This window comes from Carassius gibelio, chromosome B7 (genome assembly GCF_023724105.1).
Source record: "Carassius gibelio isolate Cgi1373 ecotype wild population from Czech Republic chromosome B7, carGib1.2-hapl.c, whole genome shotgun sequence".
Lineage (NCBI taxonomy): Eukaryota > Metazoa > Chordata > Actinopteri > Cypriniformes > Cyprinidae > Carassius > Carassius gibelio.
The window spans coordinates 13257120-13273134 of record NC_068402.1 but is presented as its reverse complement, the minus strand read 5'-3'; the positions used below and the strand labels follow the sequence as shown (position 1 = coordinate 13273134).

At 37.7% G+C, this 16015-nt stretch overlaps 1 protein-coding gene and 1 long non-coding RNA gene across 3 annotated transcripts in view; both read right to left on the bottom strand.

Moving 5' to 3' along the window:
• LOC127961818 (coiled-coil domain-containing protein 102A) overlaps nt 1-10097 on the bottom strand; it is an 85458-nt gene extending 75361 nt beyond the window's left edge. Inside the window, exon 1 of one of the 2 annotated variants that reach the window (XM_052561090.1) lies at nt 9930-10097. The gene's annotated coding sequence lies outside the window, so the exon portion shown is untranslated. The remainder of the gene's footprint in view (nt 1-9929) is intronic. The other variant, XM_052561091.1, reaches the window with a different exon arrangement.
• A 2597-nt stretch (nt 10098-12694) lies between these two features.
• On the bottom strand, nt 12695-14104 carry LOC127962457 (uncharacterized). Its single transcript, XR_008154590.1, has 2 exons — nt 13843-14104; nt 12695-13376 (listed from the first exon to the last, which is right to left on the bottom strand). It is a non-coding gene; the product is annotated as an uncharacterized LOC127962457 (long non-coding RNA).
• Between the last annotated feature and the right edge of the window lie 1911 nt (nt 14105-16015).

Below are 16015 nucleotides of genomic sequence, written 5' to 3'. Positions count from 1 at the left end.
TGATATTCGGGGAAACATCTTGGTCATGTAAGATTGCTTATCTAAAGTATGTATTAAACTTTTTTTTTTTTTTACAGCAGTATGCATCTATAATGTTCTGTGTGTGCGGTTTTGCTTATTTGTTTTGATTTCTGCATGAGTCTCTCTCACACACTCACTCCGGCCATTATGTGGAAAATCGGCTAATTCCAGTCCCTTGCCAGTAGAACGGTGCATCTCTATTCATGAATCAATATCAGTCCATCAAATTGTGACTCAATTAAAAAGAGAAAAATCTATCTATATTTTTAACCCAACCCTAACAATAATTACTATATTTTTAGAACTTTGTTTGTCCTGCTCAGTAGCAATGAACATAAATTAGCATGCCTAATTAAAGACAGCTTTGAGATCAATCACAAGCTTTTGCAAAACTGTTCTATTGGCAATGAACAAATGAACAGTCGGTAAGCAGTAATCCTAATTTGGCTAGCACCCAGAATTTTTACTTAATATTCATGAGCCAGGCTGATAAGGTTTATAATGTGCCCCTGCTGCTTTGCCACAGTTCTAAATAGAGACTGATGAGGACACTGAGCATAGACTAATTAACACATGAGATTCTGATCCTGTCCTTGGGCTAAACTTGTTACATTCCTGCAGTGCAAGTGCTGAAGCTGATGTGATGGACACAGAGAACACCATAATTAGACTCAGCTGACATTTAACTGGACTGACGAGTGATTTACATTCGACACAGTAGGCTAGCTATTGATTTTGAGCCATCAGTCACTCTGTACTTCAGATCTGAGTGACTATACATCTGACTGCTTGGAAATGGCCTTCAGATTGGCTATGCATAAGCCAATTATTTACGACAACACATCAAATAGCAAAGATATTCTTTACAAACGAATCTTCTGTATTCCATGCAGGTTTGGGAACACCTGAAGGTGAGTAATGGATGCCAGAATTCAGGATGAAGTCAAGTTGCAAAGCTGGTGGCTGTCTGGCGATCTCCACTAGTGTCCGATGGCCATTACTTATTCACAAGCATAGATCTGCCTCAGAATGAGGGCCTGAGAGAGAGGTGATATCATTGAGCTGCTTACTCTAGCAGCAAAAGTGCTGAGATCTCTGCATCTCTCTAAAATCAAAGCAGACAAGGTGCTTCTTAAAGGGACAGTTCAACTAAAAAAGTTATCATTTACTCATCCTCATGTTGTTCAAAACCTGTATTACTTTTTTTTCAGTGGAATGTAAATTAAGATATCTTATGGAAATTAAAAGGTCAACAATAAGATTGGTTGCAAACATTATTCGCCTTTTGTGTTACACAAACAAAAGTCAAACAGGTTGGAACCACATGAGAGTGAGTAAATGACAACAGAATTTTCATTTTTAAGTGAACTAACGCTTTAAGCTCATAATAAAGTTTACAGCAAAACAATATTTAGGAACAAATAACTGTTTTAGGAATCAGTTTATGTACAGACTCAGAAGAATGTATTTGTGCTTCGAGGGTATGATTTCAAGGTGAATACAAATAGAGATTATTATGTACCAATTTTTGAACCAACACATAACAGATGTTTCATCCTACAACATCCTGGTTAGAGGCAGATCTGCCAACGCTCATGACCCCTCAGGTTGAGTCTAACAGTCTGGGTTCAAAAGAGTGGACACAAAAGAGGCTTTTTGACCTCTCTTACTTTTTCACACTCATGAAAACAAAGTGACTAACAATTGACACTCAAAGCAATGCAGAGGATTATAAAGGCCATCTGCTTGGGTCCCAGTCATTCTTTGTTGGAACTAAGGCTAAGACAAAAGCAGAGAGGATGAGACCGTCTACGGTCCCACAGACAGACTCCTTATGTTCCCTGCCACTAATGAGGATCAGATGAGGAACATGATACACCACAACAGCGCACACCCACACACACGCACAACACAAAAAGACCTCCACTTGATGCCTGTGGTAGGTAAAAAGATCTAAATAATACCTTCAAAATACTACATGAACTATAAATATTGTAAGGCTATACTGAAATGTATTTCAAATGCAGACATATTGAGACAATTTTGTTATTTAAGGTCATTTAAATATAATACAGGATAATATAGAGGTATATTAACTTGCACATTCTTAATAATCATTCAGCATTTGAAGTGAGCTCTGGATATGAATGGAGAGAAAAAAAAAAAAGAGACTGTGGTTCAGCCAGAGAACACAAAAGCCATCAGGAGAACCCATCCGCCTGAAAGAAAACAAACACCCCCATTTCTCTCACATACTTTCCTTTGATTAAAGGACAGAGCGCTATAAACACAGCCATAACGCATGTTAATTTTAGACAGAAGGAGCACATTGTTTCTAGCCACTTTGGTGTTTAAATTGTGGAAAGTGGAAAATTATAAAACATAAGGCAGACTGTTTAACCGACCAATCAGATTAATTGTTCAGACGAAGCAGCAGGTTGGAGGTCACATCACAATTTGAAATGTAAACTTTATGGGGACAAACCAGTCAAAACAGACACAAAACTTGAGCACATAAGCAAAGTCCATCATCCTCTGACAACACATCCAGGGAAAAACCCCTCACCGAGGGGACAGCTCTCCGACTGACAATGCTTTTTCCTTACTTAAAGGAATAGTTCACCCAAAAACAAAAATTCAGCTGTTTTAAAGCCTAAAGACTTTTGTTCATCTTTGAAACAAATGAAAATGTTTTTAATAAAACCAGAGAGATTTCTGTCCCTCCATTTAAAATCTATTCACCCAGAACTCTCATAATTCAAAAGAGCTCTTAAAAGAGACCATAAAATAAATCCATAACTTCAGAAGAGACATGATTACTTTAAATGACCAGATTCAATTGAGCCTTTTATAACACATAAATAATACTGATCAATGTAAATATGGATATATTGATCAAATCACATCAAATATGGTTAATGGGAACCAGGTGAGGTTTGTTCTAGACATAAACCAAGTACAGTTCAGCTCATGTAATTTTTTTTATTAAATCTGTTCATGTTATAAAACGATCATGTTTCAATTAAACCACTTTATTCATGGATTTATTTTGTGATCTCTTTTCAAAGCATTGAATCAAATTAAAAAAATGAGAAACACGTCCTTCAGATTTTATAAAAAATATCTTAATGTTTGTTTAGAAGAAGAACCAAAGTATTATGATTTTGGAATGAGGCCAAGTAAATGATGACAGACTTTCCATTTTTGGGTGAACTGACCCAGAGAATCCATCTTGGGTCTTATTCTAGAAAATTCTTTAGAATATAGGACAGACACTTTGTTAATTAAACATAATATGTGCAATAAACTCTCAGGCACGAATATGTAACTTTTCCAGTCAACCTAAACTCTATAGTCTCATGTGCTGACATGACTAATCAACACTGACTGCATTGCATCAGTGACTAGCCATAAAGGCACTGTAAATATGTCAGCTAATAGCCTAACAGAGGAGAAACTACAAGACCAGAGAGTGTGATGTGCGCTCCCAAGAGGAAAGGTTTTATCACGAAATTGCCAAGCTTGTGAAAAAGCCTCATTCCACTCAACAACGGAGAGACAGAGCAACTTTGTCTTTTTGAATCTCACATGATAGTTAACATAAATCATCGTCTGTGAGGTCCAGTTCAGTGGGAATCACAATCGAAACGCCTTCCTGCCAAGCAAATGCAATGGTGATCTCAACGGACAGCTGGCTTTAACCCAGTCGACCACAAAGCAAGTGAAAAGAAATCCGAAGACACCTCTGGGGCTTCAATATGATTGTATCTAAAGAAACAGCCCCTCTAACACAACTATTAAACTTAGGGCTGACGCCAGCACAAAATAAAGCCTTGTCTTGGTTTTCTCATCTGCGCTCAACAGTGCAATGGAACAATACAAAAGTGTTGTAACATTTATGAGCGTGCGCAATATCTGCCAGTCCCATGCCAGATATCATCCAGTCAAGGCCGAAGCCTTCAAAACCCTCTTAAAGTATGATAATCATACTCAAAATCTGGCAAAAACATTAAAGAATGTGTGTAAAATGTATGGTTCAGGTTTGCACTTGAACTTTGTGGAACACAAAAGACATTTTGAAGAACCTTTCAACAGTTTTTTTGACCGTTTTGAAAAATGCAATGAAAGTTGTTATTTTGGACCCCATTGACATTTTCAAAATGGTCAAAAAGTTCTTCAAAATAGCATCTTTTGGGTTCTCGGGTCAAAGAATTTTGGGGTAAATTATCCTATTAAAGTTACTTGAAGTGGTCTGAATGTTTTGGATTCTCAGTGTTTCATCGAGACACATCCAAATGCTTGAATGTTACAGGCTTTGAGGGACCCAATTCTGGTTGCAGTCTAAATGCAGGTCAAGCAGCAAATCTCTACGTAGGCTTGGGTGGACTCAGAGAGGGCCCTCTCTAATAACCATTCATAGACTGTATACCGCAGCCCTTCCCTCTCAAAGCCACAGACCACTGCTATGGTGCATCTGGCAGATTGCTTATGGGCCCGGGGTGCAAGATAATTGGCCACAGGAAGGCACAGAATATCCAATGATGTAGCGCATTTAATCCCAGCTGGACTGGCCCCTGCTGTAGGGCCAAAAGGTAACTTATAAGCACTCTGAAGCCGGCATGAACAGTTGTTTCTACAGTAAGGAGAGTAAGGGGGGGTCATCATGGTTCCTTGAGACAACATCCTTTTGACTGTAACCCCCATTCTATCAGACTTCCTTCCTGCAGCTCCAACTTCAAAATGCCAAAGATCTTTATCGAGAATGCCTGCAATACAGCACACAGGGGTCCAGGTAAACAACAGCAATCAGAAATACACAATCAGCTTTTAGAGGTTTTTTGCCCCATTAACATGGATTTTCAGTCTTATCGAGAGCTTGTAATAAAATAACGTGCAAGGAGCTGCATGTCAAACAAAACGATGAAGTTTCCACTCTCGCAAACAACTGCTTTTACCACATGTCTTTCTGAACAGCTAGTGTGGTCTTGACCAGGCTTAACTATAGCACTGAGGTCACCACCATAATATACAGTGCAGAGACACAGCTGGAGAAATGACAAGAGAACAGAAACTTTTGAAAAAAGGAAAGGCTGACAAAACATTAGCTGTGTGCAAACACAGTAGGCTTGCTCAGTGCTTATATGAAGAGTTTGCAGACCAATGTAAAATCTGTGACTATTGCAATATGTCAAAACGTCACCAGTGATATGGGGCATAAGACTGTAATGAGGGAAGAATATTGGTGCAATTATTAACACAAGTGCCGGTTCATAACAGGACACAACACTCTTCACGCATGAATGAGGCAATTCTTAATAGAACATTTATTCTCCAATCCCACACACATAAATTACGGTGGAAAAAGAGAAAGAAAAACAGAGAGTTCAGGTATCTGGCGACAATATGTGAGAATGCAGGGTTTCTTATCGCAGGTCCTAATCCAAATCCCATGCATCAAATTCAGAGCTGACAGAACTTATCCTCCCATTCCATGGATATCGAATACTAAAGCCAGTCACTTCCCAACAAAAAGCCATTCTGATTTAGGAATTCTAAGGCTCTTTCCTTTAAAACATCCACATTTTCTGGTATTATTGTTAAGAAAAATATCATCAAACACTTGTGGAACAGATTTAATATCTTGAAATATACAATGCTGCAAATGTAGGAGACCAATCATTTATAGATGATTTTGAGGAAATTTTTATTTTAACGGAATGAAACTGCAGACAATGAATAAATCCAATGCTCGAAAATCCCATACACAAATATGGTGTGCAACTGCTGGTCTCTCAATGTAAAAAAATAAAAATAAAAAATTCTTACAAAAACAATACTGAAGTTGTTTGAAATAATCTCTCTTTAAAAAAAAATACAAATTCTTAAAAAATATATATTTGAACAAAACCGCTTCTCTGTCCATGAATATATAAAAATTAAAATTGTGCAATAAAGTATTTTAAAAACTTTTTGAAAAAGAAATAAACACTAGGAATCATTTACTTTATTAGGCCTTTAGACAAAAGGCAAGCACACCATGGTACAATTTAAAACTGACTTAGCAGATGTTTTTCAACCAATAAACTTTCAAAAGTGCTAATCACGCATTGTTGTCTCGCTGCGGGTAGAATGTGTTCCAATTTAAAGGGATATAGTTCACCCATAAATGGAAATTCTGTCATTAATTACTCAACCTCATGTCGTTCCACATGTTTCAGACCTTTGTTCATCTTCAGAACACAAATTAACATATTTTTTTATGAAATCCAAGAGCTTTCTGACCCTCCATAGACAGCAAGGGAACTACCACGGTTAAGGAACAGAAACTTTTTGTGCGCAAAGAAAACAAAAATAACTTTATTCAATGATTTCTTCTCTTCCAGGTCAGTCCACCGCCATTCACGAAAGTACCATGATGTATTTCACAAGAGTACATGCATAGTTCCCTTGCTGTCTATGGAGGGTCAGAAAGCAGATTTCATTAAAAATATCTTAATTTGTGTTCCGAAGATGAATGAAGTTGTACTAACTGGTTGTACGATCCCTTTTAATCAAATACGCAGAAAAGTGCAGCTGTAGAGCAAAAAAAAAACCTTGACTTTCACAAACGTTTGAGGCTCCAACAGCACACTTGCACCAATCACACCAACACATATCACATCACAGAAATGCTAACCATGAGCTCAGCTGCCACTTCCAATTAGGGGCTTCCACTGATAAATCCTGACCCTCAACATGATTTTACAAAACAGCCAGAGAATGTGAAACTGTATCGGTTGCTATGGATTGTCAAGAGGCGGCATAGAAGTTCTGCGGTTGCACAGACCTCAAGAGTTGGCCGTAATTATCACGGTGGGAGTGTGAGGCTGTCAGATTGTACGTCAATGATCTATACTTCGACGACCGCTTTTCGGTTTCCTGCTGATCTGCTAACACAGAGTTTGTATTTCGATCATTTAGGAGGAGTAGATCTCCTGTAGCCATTTAGTTCTGTTTGCACAGGCCTGAGCTGTGTGAAACAGAAACACTTCAGCCAAAGCCAGCGTTCCAAAACTATCACAACCGATTACAGCCCATGAAATCAGGAGGAGGAAACAGGGAACCAGAAAAGAGAGCAAGGAGAATTCAAAGGTGAGGTTCAGTGATGGGTGTGCATCTATACTGTCAATTCAACATGCAAGCTTGAGAAGCTGCGTTTCTGAGAAAAGCGCATCAAACACAGAAAACCTGCATAAAATAATCATACATTACCATATTAATGGTTTGATTTAGCTACCCTATGTGCAAAAGTACTGCTCGTGAAGCGGAAACAAGGATGTGGGTTTCATATGAGAGCAGTTTCTCACAATCATATAGCATACAGAAGCACATACACAAAACCTTTTATGAAAATCGCTACCGCCCTCATTCCCCCGTTTCCTCAGTCTACGTGGAGGCTGCAAGCAGATGGGTCCGAGTCGTCTGAAAATGTGTGGTCACCATAGCAACCACTCACGTGAGTTGTTCTCTTTTCAGTGAAAAGAGACACGGGGCAATAATAATGCTTTTTCACCTTCCATCTGTCTGGCTAGCTGCCTCCATGCTTGGTGCGCTACGATCAGTGAAGCGAATTCCTTGAGAAGGAGGGAGGCTCGGTGGCTTACGGAGGTATTTCACCACTGCCAGGTTGACAGTTGAAAGGGAGGGGGAGTCTGGCAGGTCTGACCTCCAGACCAAAACAAGACCTGTAATTAAATCAGGCTGATGAAGGCAGTCGATGCACCTGAATACAGAAAGGTCTCCATTACAAAAGCACTGCTGAGCCAAGATCACAAGTTCCTGTGCAAGCTTGAAAAAAATATATGTTTTCTGTGCTGTTTATACTTGAATAGTTCATCTAAATTAACAATTCTGTCATTACTTATGCTCATGTTATTCCAAACTTGCCTAGATATTTTATAGTGTTTACAGTCTTGCTCTTTGACCTTTAGATTACATGTTCCATCATCTAATGCTATTTTTTATCATGCAATTTCTATTTCTATCCAGCTAATTTATATATTTTTTCATAAAATGGCAATGTATAAGGACCACACCTGTTGAGCTCCAAGAATGACAAAAACAACTATAAATCAGTCCACAACCAACTTGTGTTTCTAAAGTATTCTAAAGCCTTACATTAGGTTTGTCAGTGCAAAAGATCAAAATTTAAGTGACGATTCAGATTCAACGAGTTGTTAAGACTGACGCAATAGATGATTCATAAACAACTCACTGGAGGGGAACACTGTCAGTGAATAATGACAAATTTCCATCTGTTCCTGACACAGAGCTATCATATGGGCTCAAAAGACTTATAATATAGGATTTTGGGAAAATATGAGTCACTACTTTTATGATGCTTTTGGTGTCGTTTCTTGGAGCTTAACAGTTGTGGCCACTGTGAGATTTTAATGTATGGAAAAGACCGGCATAAAGATTCTGCAAAATGTAAAAAAAAAATGTGTTTCCCAGAATGAAGTATTGCAGATTTGAAATGACATTAACAATAACAGAATGTTCAATTTTGGCTGAACTTTTCTGAAGGAATTCTGAAGACACAGACGTTTTGTGCACCAAGCAAACATCCTCGGAACTGACTAATTATATTCAGCTCAGTCTGGTCCTGACAACATTGCTGGTCATTGCAATTGCAGTTGGGATTGTCGTGGTTAGGGCGGCTACAGGGTCAGGCTCAGTGTGGCCTTGACTGTTCCTCCTTTCATGCAGTGATGCAGAGGAAGAAGATGAATTCACTACATCTGTGGGTGACCAAATTGCTCCAGATGTGGGATTCTAGAACATTCCTTAAAAAAAAAAAAATCCAAAAAAAACAAAGATAGACACAAGAGACAAAACCAATCAATGTCAAAATCTGATCCCAAATGTGCAATAAATGCCTTATTTCTCCAAGTCTTTCTTCGTGTAATTTACAAATCATCCTTTCGGGTGCATGTGTGCGTTTTTAAAATGCAAATCAATATTCATGGCCAACTATAAACTTGTCGGACAACCCTTCTCTGACAACTATTAGGGGATATATCACCAAAATGTATTTCTCTGTGGTCAGGGATTTGCTATTTCGAGTGTGGAAAAAGTGAGCCTGCCTGTGGCTTTGCGGATCATGTGTGACCTCCAATTAACACTGTTTCACTGTAGAGGAACCCTTATTTATTTTCTTTTTACCTGTTTTACAACTGCGAAAAACAGATGTCATGGTCTTAAAAGCCCTGTTTCGCTACTGTCATTAGCCAGCCAGTGACACAAAGATCTGTACTGTAAGCTGGACAGAGGGAGAGAACTGCATTTGAGGCCTTTAGGAACTAAACGAACTCCACTCCTCAAAAGTCAACATTTGAACTGCTTTGACTCACTGGGTTACATTTAAGACTGTAACATGTTACATAGAACATGAATGAATGACTCTGGGTTTCAGAGGAAGTGGACTTTGTTCCAAAGAGTGCATTTGTGAACTCCGAGTCAATTTCAACCTTTTGTTCTCGCTCACTTGTTTACTTCAATACCATATAAACAATGCTAATATAAAGTCTTAAACAAAACGGTAATAGAAAGGCTAACGATATTAAAACCTCCATAAACTTTTCCTTTTCAACCTCCATAACAGTTCTTATTCACACAGGACCTAGCAACTACATTTCAACGACGTGACTCAACGCAACAAGATACTATTTGTAACAACACATCAGCTTCGAGGTAAACAGAGTAGCAATTCACGGGTAAACTGCATATTTGAGAAGTTATTTGGCGTGTCCAAAACGACGTCTGCGTGCACATTTCTGTCGTGTTGAATGTCACTCGACAACGCTGCTCGGATAATTCACAACAATGCATCTGTTATCATGCCGTGATCCATTAGCACATGCACATACCTGAACAATATAAGAAAGAAAATCCTCCAGCGTGTGTTGCAGACCCCTGCTTTTCCAATAGAATTCCCGAGTTCAAATCCACCGTGGATGTTCCAGCAGGAATTTTCCCACCGAAGGGAAGAGCAATGTGAGCAAAGGATGGAAGGGGAGGGATAATAGAACAGAACGGAGGCGGTGCCTTCACCGTCACAGAACTTCCAGTCTAGAAGCTTTTTGTCAACAAAAATGGACTGTAGGCCTATTTTGCCAAAATATGTGAGATAGCTGACAGTATATATATTTTAGTGCCTTAAATGAATATAAGGTTGCTATAGTTTATTTTAAAACATACTATAGTTACTGTGAGAGAATATGAATAAAGAATAAAGAGATTAAAGAGAATAAAGAGAATATGATTAACCCTGTAATTGTAAAACCTGACAGAAATATTATAAGGTTACTATAGTTATGCTACGGTTATTACGGGTAATTTTTCTGCAAACAATTCATATTAGTAAACCTGTAAAGCCTGACATATTGTATGAAATAACATGAAGAAAAATCTAATTTATTGAAAAGAATTGTTTGTTTATTGAAAGAAAAATGTTTGCATATGGTTTATACAGTGGGAAAATGGAGCTCACAGGGGAAAAAAAAACCACACATCATGCTATTCAGAGAACCAAAGACATTTATTCAAAATATTATTATACAGTAAAGCAGTCTGTTTATGTTAAATGCTTATCAGTTAAATATAAATATCAGTTATATCCCAATAATATTATTGTAGGATGATTATATTTCAACGCTAAAGTTTTCTGATCAATTTTTTTAGTTTTATTTATTTATTTTGTGTTACGTGTACATGTGGATAGAAGTCATGCAAATGGTGTTCTTTGTATTATGTTGTTTTATGTATTTGGCAGACACTTTACATTGTATTCAATGTATAAATTTTGTCCATTCATTCAATACAATCAAAAACTGTAACAGAGAGAAATAGCCCAGACATATTTTCTGATTTCATCCTGCAACCATCACCAATAATAAAATTATTGGTGTAGATTGTGTAGATTACCCATGAACAAAGATAAGGCCTCTGCCAAAGCAGCTGCATCTTTCTCTGTCCTACCATCATCAGGAGAGACCGTCTGTATTCTAAAAAACACCCCCTACTGGATATGGTGCAAAACAGAAGGGGTGTAAAAACAGCATTGTATTTGGTAGGTGAGGGGTCTGTCAGTGAGACTGGAATCATTTAGAGTCACTAGAGAATAGGCAGACTATAAATTGCAGCTTTGCAGAGAATACAGATTCTGAGGCAAATTAAAGTATTTATTCAACAGCCAAAGCACATTCATACAGGTGGCTGTTATCATGTTGTATGTGTACCAGCTGGGTATTTGTAAACTGACAAAATATGTTTTGTTACATGTAAAATGAGCAAAAAAACTTCCTGAAAATGATGTAAAAGACCTCTAGGGGGAGCCATATCCTCAGTTATAACAGAATGACCACACCATCATAACCAGCATGTAAATCAGGCAGGATTGAAGTGAACTAAATACACTGAAAACCGGGGAAAAAAGCAATTAGACATTAAGTTATTTATTAGTAATTACATAATCATTCGAAATAATTAAAAAGAGTTTTGGTCTAAACCATAGACTACCACTTCTCAAATGTATTTTAATTATATTGGAATCGCTGAAGAAAAAATTCTCTCACTCCAATGAATAGAGATCTGCCAGACCGTCCTTTTGGGATTACATAATGTTTTTTTTTTTTTCCTGTAAATGGTTCATCAGAACACACCCATCCTTTACACAACATGGACCACCTCCCTCTGCTGGAAATAAATGACCTTATTTTTCCTTATGTGCTCTTCAGACTGAAAATATTATAAAGCAGGGACACATAAGAAATATATCACACCTGTACTCCACCCAGCAACCATGTCCCAAAATACACAAGTTTCACACACTCCTCTCTCCTTCCAAAGAAGATTAATGCTGCATTTATATTCCTGGATCACAAGATGTGTTCATTCTCACAGCCAGGAAATTTTACTTCACTGTGACTTTAACCAAACCATAGCAGAGAGCCACAGAGAGAGAGAAAGCAGGCCACAACAGGCCAGTTTTCACTTCTTTGGGATTATTTTGAATTGTGTTTTCTTATTACCATAAAATGTGTGGGCCCTGTTAAAACTGTCAATTATTTATCATTTTCATCCTGCTATGTGAAATATGGTTGTCATCTTTGAATTCTTGGTCACCCAGTCATACGTTAATGTTTATCTTCTGTTTGGCTTTTACTTGTAATTTTGCTTAAGAAGATAGATTTGGGTCGTGTTGAACTGTTGCTGTGCTAATAATACCTATCTGTGGTCTGAAAGTGGGTTTAGTGGGCTAACAGAAAACCCTGTTTCTCACAGTTGATGAAGAGGGAAGTGTTGCACGTCTTCTGTATCATATATCTTATTCATTCATTAATTATCTCTAATCTGCTTTATTTTTTCAGATACACATTCATTTTCAAGTCTTTGTTGTTGGCTTAATTTGGGTTTTTAACAGAAGAGTAAGACGAGAAAGCAGTGAGATACACATAAGCAGATGTAAATCAAGTGAGTAGATCTCTATTCATTAGTAAATAGAACTTTCTTTATTTTTCATGGACAAGATTATTTTGATTTTTCCAAACAGACATAGTCTTCCATATTCAAACCGATTCCAAAACAGTTGGGATACTGTACAAATTGTGAATAAAAACAGAATGCAATGATGTGGAAGTTTCAAATTTCAATATTTTATTCAGAATACAACATAGATGACATATCAAATGTTTAAACTGAAAAAAAAAGTAGAATGTTTAGGGGAAAATAAGTTGATTTTAAATTTCACTGCGTCAACACATCTCAAAAAAGTTGGGACAAGGCCATGTTTACCACTGTGTTTCATCCCCTCTTTTTTTATAACAGTCTGCAAACGTCTGGAGACTGAGGAAACAAGTTGCACAAGTTTAGGAATAGGAATGTTGTCCTATTCTTGTCTAATACAGGTTTCTAGTTGCTCAACTGTCTTAGGTCTTCTTTGTCGCATCTTCCTCTTTAAGATGCGCCAAATGTTTTCTGTGGGTGAAAGATCTGGACTGCAGGCTGGCCATTTCAGTACCTGGATCCTTCTTCCACCCAGCCGTGATGTTGTAATTGATGCAGTATGTGGTCTGGCATTGTCATGTTGGAAAATGCAAGGTCTTCCCTGAAAGAGACAACGTCTGGATGGAACTGATGGTGCCTGTAATGATGACTTGATAGCTAGGACTGTAACTGTAGCTAGTTGGGGACAAGTGACCACTGTGGTGCATCGATAAGAATGCAATTGGATGCTGTAAATCTCTTTGATGGTTTTATTGATACTCAGCAGAGGATTATCTGTCTTCATGTACGTACAGTATGTGTGTGTGGTTCTACAAGAAACAATAAAAGAAAGAAAATATCAGAATACAAATAAACATCAGTGCTGACATGATTCAATTAGCAAAGCTAATAAATTGTAATTATTATACATTTCCCTTTAAGTAGCATTAGCTGCTTATACATATCAAATAACCAAAATAAAATACCAGATAACACATTATCTTCTTATAGACTTAAAGAACTGTCTTCATACTGCTAGGTATCAATACTATCAAACCAAAAAACATAGGTCTCTACTTCTCAACCATAATTACCCTCAGATAATAACTATAAAGTGTCAAGTGAGAACACATATAAACACCATATTAATATAAAAATAATATTAATAGGTATTAACATAATGCTAGCGAACTTTATGCTAACATACTGCATTTCAATAGAGTATCTCCGAATAAACTCTTAACAACCCAAGGCACCGAAATACACATACGTAAACATTTAGATCAGGGTCCTCACATGTCTCTGAACGCACACATGCACAGATATCGACATGGAAGACATCTATTCACCTCAGTAAATTCTACAATGCGTTTACCGGCCAATCTCACAACCAACTCAAAACGAAACTAAAACTAATAGCGCTAAAACTGTGTTCTCTCTGTGACCCCGAAACGAAGCCGCTGATTGGCTAATCCCCATAACAGCAAGTCCTTCTTCACAGTGCCTTTCCAGATGTGTAAGCTGTCCATGCCACACGCACTCATACAACCCCACACCATCAGAGATGCAGGCTTCTGAATTGAACCGTGTCCTCTTTACATGTACTGTATGTGTTCTCGTTCATGAAACTGCAGGAATATGTTTCTTGATGTGGCATATGACTGTGACCGTGATACTTTATTGCAAGAATTTGGAGTTTCTTACAGAATACATCCTTTATGAGATTTATTTATATATTTCAAATGGAATTCGTATTTTATTTATAATTATGTTTATATGAAACACTTGTCTTACTCTTTTAAGAAATGTCACTGAGCATGTTTTCATCTCTCTTTAACTGAATTCTCTGTTGCTTTTCAAGTATCATTTATGAACCATAATCCAAGGACTGTAAGAATATGGATTATCACCTGTCTTTTGTTCACTTTGGTTCTAGGTAAGAAAGTGTCTCAGAATTCAACTCAAGGATAGAATTAATAATAATTAAAAGATATTAGCAGGATGAAATATGAAATGAAATGTAAAAGCAATATTTTTGATTTAATTTTATGGTTGTTTTGTCATTAATTAATTTTTCCCATATTTTTGCTTGTAAATTTAGCAGCAGCACCAACATATGATAGTTTGGATACATACAGTACATACAGAATGTGTATATAAACTGTACATTAAGCTTTATGACATTTAGTGCAAGTAGGAAGTCAGAGACCAGCTCAATGCAAATGATAGTACCTACAACACAGGGTGCAAAAAAAGTATAAACAGAAGATACAGTCAGATACATAAATAGCATAAGTTTATATATGGTTAAGAATTAGGTGGTCTATCCGCGTTGTATTTTTCAGCGCCTGAGATTGGAGTTCAGTAGGCTGACCGTTGAGGGAAAGAAACTGTTCCTGAGTCTGCTGGTGCGACAGCAAAGACTCCTATAACATCTCCCCGATGGGAAAGGAGTGAACAGTCTGTGATTGGGGTGAGACGAGTCTTTGATGATACTTCTCACACTCCTTAGACAGAGTTGTGGTAAACATCTTTGATGAAGGGTAGCCCAACACCAGTGGTGTATTGGGCAGTTTTCAGCACCTGCTGGATGTTGGGGGACAGGTGACTTTCCCTTAGTTTCCTAAAGTAAAGGCGCTGTTGTGCCTTTTTGATCAGTATGTAGGTATTGTGGGTCCTGGAAAGAATCCTCAGAGAGATGGACACCAAGGAACTTGAAGCTTGCCACGCGCTCCACTTCAGCCCCATCAATGTAGATGAGAGTGTGGTCCTTCTTAGTCCGCCGGTGGTCTACAATCAGCTCTTTGGTCTTTTGGGTGTTGAATGCAGAGTTATTGTTGGCACATCACATTGATGCTGAACCTCGTCCCTCATAAATAGCTTCAGAACTATTCAAACAAACCTTGCAGCTTAACATTTATTTATTTAGATTTTATTTTGTACTATATTTTGTTTAGCAGTGGGGAATGACAGAGACTTTAAGATATGTGGCATGTGGCCCCATGGCGATGCATCCCGGAATCTGAAATATGATTTGAAAAGAGGCTGTAAGGAAATTGAGATTTCAGCCAGTGAGAGCACACTCTGCTCTTATTAACCTGCTGCACGCAGTGTTCATTTCGTCAATGAAGATCGGGACAAAAAATATTAGTTAACGACATTTTTTCTGTGATTAAGACGAGACATTGACAAGCTAAAACTAATATATGATGATAAAAACTATGACGAAATTTATGCCGTGTCTCCATTAACAAGATGAGACGGGACTATAATGTTATTTGAAGACATAGAGACATTTAAAATACATCCTATAAGTTACTGTCTTGTCCTTCAAAATGGCTCATGTCATTGGACTGCAATCGGATAAGGGGCGTTTGCATATCTAGTCTCAGTATGGCAGCTGCAGTGGATGGATAAACTACCAAAACACGAATTAGCGATCTGAAACAATGGCCTCTGTATCCGAAGG